The 8,355-nt window shown below is 39.0% G+C and overlaps 1 long non-coding RNA gene across 1 annotated transcript; it reads left to right on the top strand.

The window, feature by feature from the left end:
* Positions 1 to 338: 338 nt before the first annotated feature.
* On the top strand, positions 339 to 2,877 carry LOC120487514 (uncharacterized). Its single transcript, XR_016145901.1, has 6 exons — positions 339 to 633; positions 1,096 to 1,150; positions 1,253 to 1,304; positions 1,415 to 1,458; positions 1,586 to 1,646; positions 1,749 to 2,877. It is a non-coding gene; the product is annotated as an uncharacterized LOC120487514 (long non-coding RNA).
* The last annotated feature ends 5,478 nt before the right edge of the window (positions 2,878 to 8,355 follow it).

The following is an 8,355-nucleotide window of genomic DNA, read 5'->3' on the forward strand; positions in this document are numbered from 1 at the left end:
AATTGTATCACTACATTTTTATCGATACATTTGAGAGACAGAATATACTGAAAACTAAAAATTAGACCAAAAAAAAAAAAAAACTTCAAACAAGGTTTAGAATTATTCATTTTACTCTTATAAATATGAAATTTTCCTAATAAAATTATAAGATTCATCATAACATTTACGGAAGCAGTTTTCAAAATATATGATAACATCTTTGATGTTAATTCACAGTTATAAACAGATGTTTTTTGTTTTTGTTTTTTACAATTTTTTTGACTGGTTTATTTAATTTAAGTAACCTAATTAAGTTATTTATTTATGCATATATGTATTTTTACATTTCATGGTAGCCTATTTAGGTATATCCACCTTATTCCTAATTTAAAATGAACTAACAGCAGCAGAAAAGTCAAAGGACAGCCGACGACAGCCTTTCAACCTGAGTCAAAAACCAGTGAACGTAACTCTGATTGGCTGAGGCAGCATATCGTCATAATCCAACCTGTAACGTCAGCCACTCTGATTGGCTGAGGCAACGTGCCAGGCATGTGGCGTGTTTTTTTAAGCAGAAAGTAACTACACAGATATTCAGCCTGCTTCGCCGTCATGATCGCTGGGGAACCCATCTTTTCCTCTAAATTGAAGGTAAGTTCGTCCAGCTTAGTGAATTCTATGTCCATGTCTTCTTATAGTTTTTGGTAGTTTAGCGTTTTTGTCTTAAACTTCACAAATCGGCTGTGATTACTGCCGCGAATGTCCAAGGGTGTTAACCTAACGGAACAGTTTTTTGTTTTGCGTTAGCTTGCTGCTCTTAATTCTTTTTTTGTTTCATTTCAATTTGAACAAATTTGGGACACTAAACTGTACGTTGGGTTGCACGTTGTTATCTGGCTGCAAGTTAGCCACCATTCTTTGATAGTAATCAAACTAACTCATTTACTCTGAATATCGTCAGAAATTATGAAAAAATAATAAGTGCCAGGGTCCTAAAACAAAGCGCGTAATGTGCTTGTATGCTCTAGTGTAGGCTATCCTTGTTTGTAAAATTGCATCACTTTGTGTGATGAGTGAAATCTTCAGATGTTTGTGATTTGTTTTGTCTCTCAGCGACTGTAAGGAGTGAGGTGTCCTTCGCTGATGGGAGAAAAAACACCTAAATAAGGTAACGTTACGTGTTGTGATCTCATCCTCTTTTCTTTTGAACAGACCCCAGTCAAATAAAAAGTAAAACTAAACTAATTTGGATTAACGTCTGTGTTTATAGATGACTTTGAGCGTGAGACAGTGGTGAAAACGCCAAAGAGAACTGGAACATGGCATGTTATATTCAGTTATAAATGTTTGACCAAGTTTTTAAATATCTTATAAATCTGTTCAGTTTCATCATTTGATAATAACTTTTAAAACACATTTTTTTGTGGTATAGATGCAGTGACTGAGACTGGGAGATGCAGTGACTGAAACCTGGTGGTAAGTGTTGATCTATTGGCAGTGGAGAAGACACTTTTAATAGACACCTTCTCTCTTGTGAGCTAGCAAACTTTGTTATTCTAATTAGAGCATTGTAAACATCACCAAATGTGTTCGTTTATTTCAGTGTTCCAGAAAAAGGTCCTGAAACTACTGGTCGACATCCGCCATCGCCTGAAGGAAACCAGGTAGTGGATGCAGAAGAAACATATTTTTGCTTACAAATGTGGGGACTTGGGGCAGATTGCCTTTGCATACATCTAAATCATTTGTCTTTTTCAACTTTGCAGAAGGGGTCATGAAATTCGGTTCCACAGCCACTGAGGTGTATGTACATCAAGGTGAACCTCAAGCACGCGTCGCAAAGACTTAAATTCACTTCGCCCTGATGAGCCAAGCCTACAGGACTTGAATTAAGAGTTTTAAAGGGATAGTTCACTTTGAAATTATTTTTTGAAATGTTTTGGCTTACGTCAAGGGCATCAGTCAGTCATATAATGGAAGTCTAGGGGGATCTCTTAAAAGAGCATGCACAGAGAAGTACAAATTAAACATGATTTAATGAATCATAACTGTAAGTACACCTTGATGGCTTAAGATACGAGACGAGCGGTTTGTGTGAGAAAATGAACAGTGTGTGTGTGTGTATATATATATATATGATCTGCGCATGCGGTGGAAACCGCCAGAAGCGATCTTGCACTGGTACGTCACTCATTGTTTACACAGATTTCGGAAGTTTTACTGTGAAGATCTAAACATATTAAGATGTATTGCATTTTGTGTATATCTAAATATATATATATATATATATATATATATATATATATACACACACACACACATTTATACAATATAAATACTGTTTGTTTTCTTTCCCAAAACGCTCATTTCGTGTCTTAGTCAATCATTGTGTACTTAATTTATGAGTCATTAAATCATGTTTAATTTGGTCTTCTTTGTGCATGCTCTTTGAGGTGGTGACCATAGACCTGCATTATATGACTGACAGACAACAACAGTTTGACCTAAAAATATCAAAATTGAAAATACTGTGGAAACAAAACCACCTGCATCTTGGATGCCCTTGAGATAAGATAAAACATATCAAAAATTTATTTCAAAGTGAACCATACCTTTAAATTACATCCTTGTTATTCGTTCATAATTCTGGCTCCACTGTACATTGTGTTTGATATATCTGGTGCCCAATTCTGATGCCATTCAGGGCAATTTATTTTTGAATAGAGATGCAATATATTATTGATTTATTTGTATAACTGTAGTGCTGTATGTATGTATGTTGTCCCATGTTTCCAGAGGGTGGAGGACATGTTTTCTGTGCTTTGAAAGATGTTCTCCTATGCTGTGTACATAGTTTTGTGTTTGTTCTAATAAAGCTATTTCTTTGAATAAACAGTATGTGGCAAATGTTCCTTTCCTCAATAAATTCATGTCCTTGATGGTAATAATAATTTAGTCCATAGGATAACAATGACATGAATAAACAACATAATAGCATATCATATGAATATATATATATGATTATTATTATTATAATTTTATGTCGGCTGACCAATAGTAACAGATCTGCCAACCAATCACGAGTGATTTTCTTGTTTAAATGTAGTGAATTTCAACCAATACTGAGTGAGGAAATTCAAGCCATTCTCTGGCAAGGCGCGCGCAGTGCTGCTATTCATATGCTAATTAGGGCCATTCGCACCTCCGCGAGCGCTGCATGCATACGTCATGGTTCGTTTCCGTCAATATGTGGCACAGTGGAACGCGACGTTCACAGTCTGTAAATTGTCGTTAACTGCCGAAAATTAGGGAGATTTCCGGCAGTTTACGGGGACGAAAATCCCACTTTTCATGCAGTGCATAGTCCCTCCAGCATGTCCTGGGTCTTCCCCGGGGTCTTCTCCCAGTGGGACGTGCCCGGGACACCTCCCCAGGAAGGCGTCCGGGAGGCATCCGGAACAGATGCCCGAGCCACCTCAGCTGACCCCTCTCGATGTGGAGGAGCAGCGGCTCTACTCTGAGCTCCTCCCGAGTGACCGAGCGCCTCACCCTATCTCTAAGGGATCGCCCAGCCACCCTGCGGAGAAAGCTCATTTCGGCCGCCTGTATCCGAGATCTTGTCCTTTCGTCATGACCCAAAGCTCATGACCATAGGTGAGAGTAGGAACGTAGATTGACCGGTAAATCGAGAGCTTTGCCTTACGGCTCAGCTCCTTCTTCACCACAACAGACCGGTACATCGACCGCATTACGACTGATCCGTCTGTCAATCTCCCGTTCCATCCTTCCCTCACTCGTGAACAAAACCCCAAGACACTTAAACTCCTCCACTTGAGGAAGGATCTCTCCACCAACCTGAAGTGAGCAAGCCACCCTTTTCCGACTGAGGACCATGACCTCGGATTTGGAGGTGCTGATTTTCATCCCAGTCGCTTCACACTCGGCTGCAAACCTTCCCAGTGCATGCTGAAGGTCCTGGTGTCGAGGGGCCAACACGACAACATCATCCGCAAAGAGCAGAGACGAAATCGTGTGTTCCCCAAACTTGACACCCTTCGGTCCCTGGCTGCGCCTAGAAATTCTGTCCATAAAAATTGTCGCCGGTTCTGCCCATAGATAGTCCATAAAAGCAATGGGACAACATATTTCAACAAAAGATTTGTTTCAGATTTCAATTCAGATTTGTCTCGGCACAGCAACTAGAAGGTCAGAACGGTTGCTCACGTCACATCTACATCGTCAAGCTTAGTTTCAGCCGGCGCAGTCGCTGGGCTATCAGGGAGTGAGTGCTTCTATTGGGCTTCAATTCTCTCCGTTGAAATCAAGGGGGTCGCTGTGTCCATTTCTTTTACTGTATATGATGTTTCCTTGTGTTTCTTGTTCCTACTACAGTCCAGTTGGAATCCCTTGATGCCTGTCTGGTTTTCCCTCACAGGGTAGTTTTTTATTACTTAATAATTACCCATTGTTCGTGCACTTGAGTCCACGTTCCTTTCCTGCAGCCCAGACTGTGACAATAATAGCAGAACAATGATTTAAAAAATTATTCAAAATAATGTGTACTGGGTCACACTTTAGTTAGTTTAGGGTCAAATTCACACTATTAACTAACTATTACCACAACTTTAGCCTCAATAAACTCCTAATAACTGCTTAATAATAGTCAGTAAGGTAGTTGTTAAGTTTAGGGATTGTAAGGATGTAGAATATGGTCATGCAGAATAAGGCATTTTATAAGTACTAATGAACAGCCACTATCCATGTAATATGCATGACAATAAGCTACTAGTTAATAGTGAGAATTGGACCCTAAACTTGGTTTTTACTTTGCTATGGGGAAGAGAGGAAGATACAAAACGATGGTTCAGATGTATTCAGATGTATCAGCTGTAAAACAGATGTATTTCTCATCCCTCTCTGACCACCATGTCCTTCAGAGAGTTTCCAGTAAACATGCACGCTTATTATAGGTGTTATATAGTTGTTTACTGTCAGAGCGACACAACGTTTGATTGCCACCAGAGTCACAGAATCTAGACGAGAGGCCTTAAAACTGTGGCTTGGACTCATTCTCAGGTCTCAAAGCTAAATTGATTTAATTTAGTCTTTAATGGCAAAAAAGTCCCTTCAAACTTGCAATTGCAAACTGTTGGAGACATGCACTCTTTGACATTTCAAATACGGTGACAGAAAAACACAGTCTCTTTATTGAGGATGTCAGAAATCAGAGTTTAAAGGGGAGGGATTCACATTCGTTTCACTGATTTATACTTCAGTTAATACACCTGTACGAGTCAAAACATTAATGCTGATCTCTTTGAGAAAAATGGAGCAACTACAATCAGTTCTCCAATAATAATCCCAACGGTCGAGCCATTTTCCATCTCGTTCCATCCATCATAGTTTTCGGCTGGTTGGAAGATGACACCCGTGCTTTAGCTGGAGGCTTCTCCTGATGTCACGTCTGATGAAATATTAATCTGCAGTTTGTAGCTAATGATAAAGTACTGTGAAGCGTGAGGACTGGGATGAGTCTCTCCTTCTCTCTCTCTCTCCTCTTTCTCTCTCTCTTTCGTCTGTGGCTTAAGAGGATAACCTAAAGCACTAATGAGCTTTAAATCTACATCTCACAAAGTGGCTGAAAAACACTGAAAATTTAATCTCAACATCCCTGAGCCCCACAGATACTTGCCCTGTAGACTTATTACATATTAGCCAATTATAGAGAAATGTTTCTGCTTCTTCCAGTCCATCTATCCTACTGTGCCGAATAAGGTTACAGTATTGGGTCACAGTTATAGTTTGGGGAAAACATATTTACTATTATCTAGGACTTTTTCCTCAATAAACCTCTAATTACTGCTTATTAATCATAGTTGTTTAGGTATTGTAGGATTAAGGGATGCAGAATACGGTCATGAAAAATAAGGCATTGATATGGGCTTTATAAGTACTAATAAAAAGCCTAGTAATTTACAGTATGCTAATAAAAAACCCTAACTAAAAGTGTTACCCGTAAAAAGAAATATCATATTAAAATACCTGTCATGACCCCTTTATTCGTCTCTGAGAATAGTAGCATCATCATCATCATCCCTGACAAGACGTTCACTAACCAATTCACAGGCATAATTGAACTCAGTCTTTTTGTATTCCTGGAGTGATTTATAAAATCACCATTGTCTCTTTCCAGACAGCAGATCGGAGGTTAATACAGTTTAATAGCAGAAGCAGAGAAAACGATTCACCTCTGAGAAGCGCTGGTGAATTACTGTAATAAGAGGAAGTCTGACCACAAATGAGTGAAAAATGAACAGAACACCAAAATTGATGGGCTAATTTTTATCATAGAAAACAAACAAAATTTAAACTGACAGGTAAGTTATTGTATATCAACAGACGAAAATATGAGAAATGTTTAAAGATGTAAAAAGCTCAACTCTGCCTCAAAAAGACATTAAATCTAGTCTGAAGAGAGATCATATGTTGACAACAACTTGTATTTGTCTTTCAGGTGAACACTGTGAACACATGGAATATTATATCTTTATAACTAAGAAACACATTACCTCTAAAGAATTAAGCAAATGTGTGAAAATGAGGCATTGCCTTTAACATAAATGTATTTATAATGCAGTCACATCCATTAATGTATGTGTTCCTCTTTCCTAAAGCAACATTCTGTAACCAACATCTTATAGGATTAACTGACAGATAGTATGTGAATGTCCTGGTCATCCTCATCTCTCAGTCGTCTCCTAGAGTGTTTCTTCTGACCACTGGCGACAGAGATGGAGACTCGAGTCAAACTGGGTCTGATCCAGAGAGCAAACAGATGGAGCCGCAGCACGTCCGAGTCCTTACCAGAATGCATCTGTCCCAGCCCTGAGAGGCCAGCTGCAATTCCAGTAAAGCTTTTTATTTAAGCACTTATTGTTTGGCATTCATAAGCACCCTGTGGAAATAAATAAAAATACATCCTCATATGCATATTGTGTTTTCTGGGAAGTTTAGAGGCTTTTGGAATTGGCTAAAGTTACTTGTCAATATTATGACCTTCACATATGCTAAACTGCCGATATGGAATACCTTTTTCATTTCATTTAACATTTTACAAAAACACACACCAAATAAAACAAAAAACACCACAAAATTATGACAAAGTAGGCCATATGGGCTATATGCACGCATAAATTCCGCATTTGACGCAAGGATGCACGTCCATTTCCGGTTGTGGAGATTAAAGCGGAGGAGAACCGAGGAAAACAGGATTAAGGCAGAGTCTTCAAAATTTACTGTCCTCCCGACTTTGAAACGAAACGTACATACGTTTAGATGTAATTTTATATATAGTTATGTTTATTTAATATAATTTTAAAAAGAAGCATAAACACAACGAGGGGTGTCTGTTTTATCTGTTTTTGTGACTAACGTTTCTTTATTATAACCATAGAGTATAAAATTCAATATAAATTCTCTGTATTGCATTGCACTCTACGATCGGCGGAAGTTATCGAGCATCCTTAATCCTTCACCGGAAATACCGCTGTGCATAGAGCCCATTACCGTATCACTGAAACTAAACAGAGAAATAGGAAACAACGGATACATAATAGAATTTCCACCGAACAGAAATATCCCAGACAATTACTGACTATGGGTGCTTCTCATTTCTTACTTGTGCATCCTCGTTTCCTTTCCTGGCATCACAGCTCCACTCCTGTAGGATGCGAGGGAAGGCTGCAAGGGGAAAAAAGGAGGACGGAGGAATCGAAGGAAAGCTTTTTATACATTGTAACATTTGATCACTAGAGCCTCACTTCACAGCGTCATCAGAAGCGCTCTAATGATCTGCCCTTATGTTGTTAAAGTTTGGTCAATTAAGAAATTCATAATAAATAATAATAAAGCAAGATACCCTGTTGAAATATATGAGATGTGTGGTTTATTCAAAATGCAAAGGTAAAGTATAAATTAAAATGATTGTGACAGATTTGAAGGAGGAGGAGAATTGAAACTTGTGTCACGTTTAGTCAGAAAAACTCTTCCGCATAGAATACATCCATGTATCCTCACTTATAACTTCTCAGGTAGCCTCCTTACTCCTCACCTCCTCACTCTTCAATCCTCGACTCCTCACCCTCTCACTCTTCGATCCTCGACTCCTCACCTTCGCACTCTTCGATCCTCGACTCCTCACCTTCTAACACTTCGATCCTTGATTCCTCACTCCTCGACTCCTCGCCTTCTCACTCCTCGACTCCTCGCCTTCTCACTCTTCGATCCTCAACTCCTCACCTTCGCACTCTTTGATCCTCAACTCCTCGCCTTCTAACACTTCGATCCTTGATTCCTCACTCCTCGACTCCTCGC

This window comes from Pimephales promelas, chromosome 12, assembly GCF_988280905.1.
Source record: "Pimephales promelas chromosome 12, fPimPro1.hap1.1, whole genome shotgun sequence".
NCBI lineage: Eukaryota > Metazoa > Chordata > Actinopteri > Cypriniformes > Leuciscidae > Pimephales > Pimephales promelas.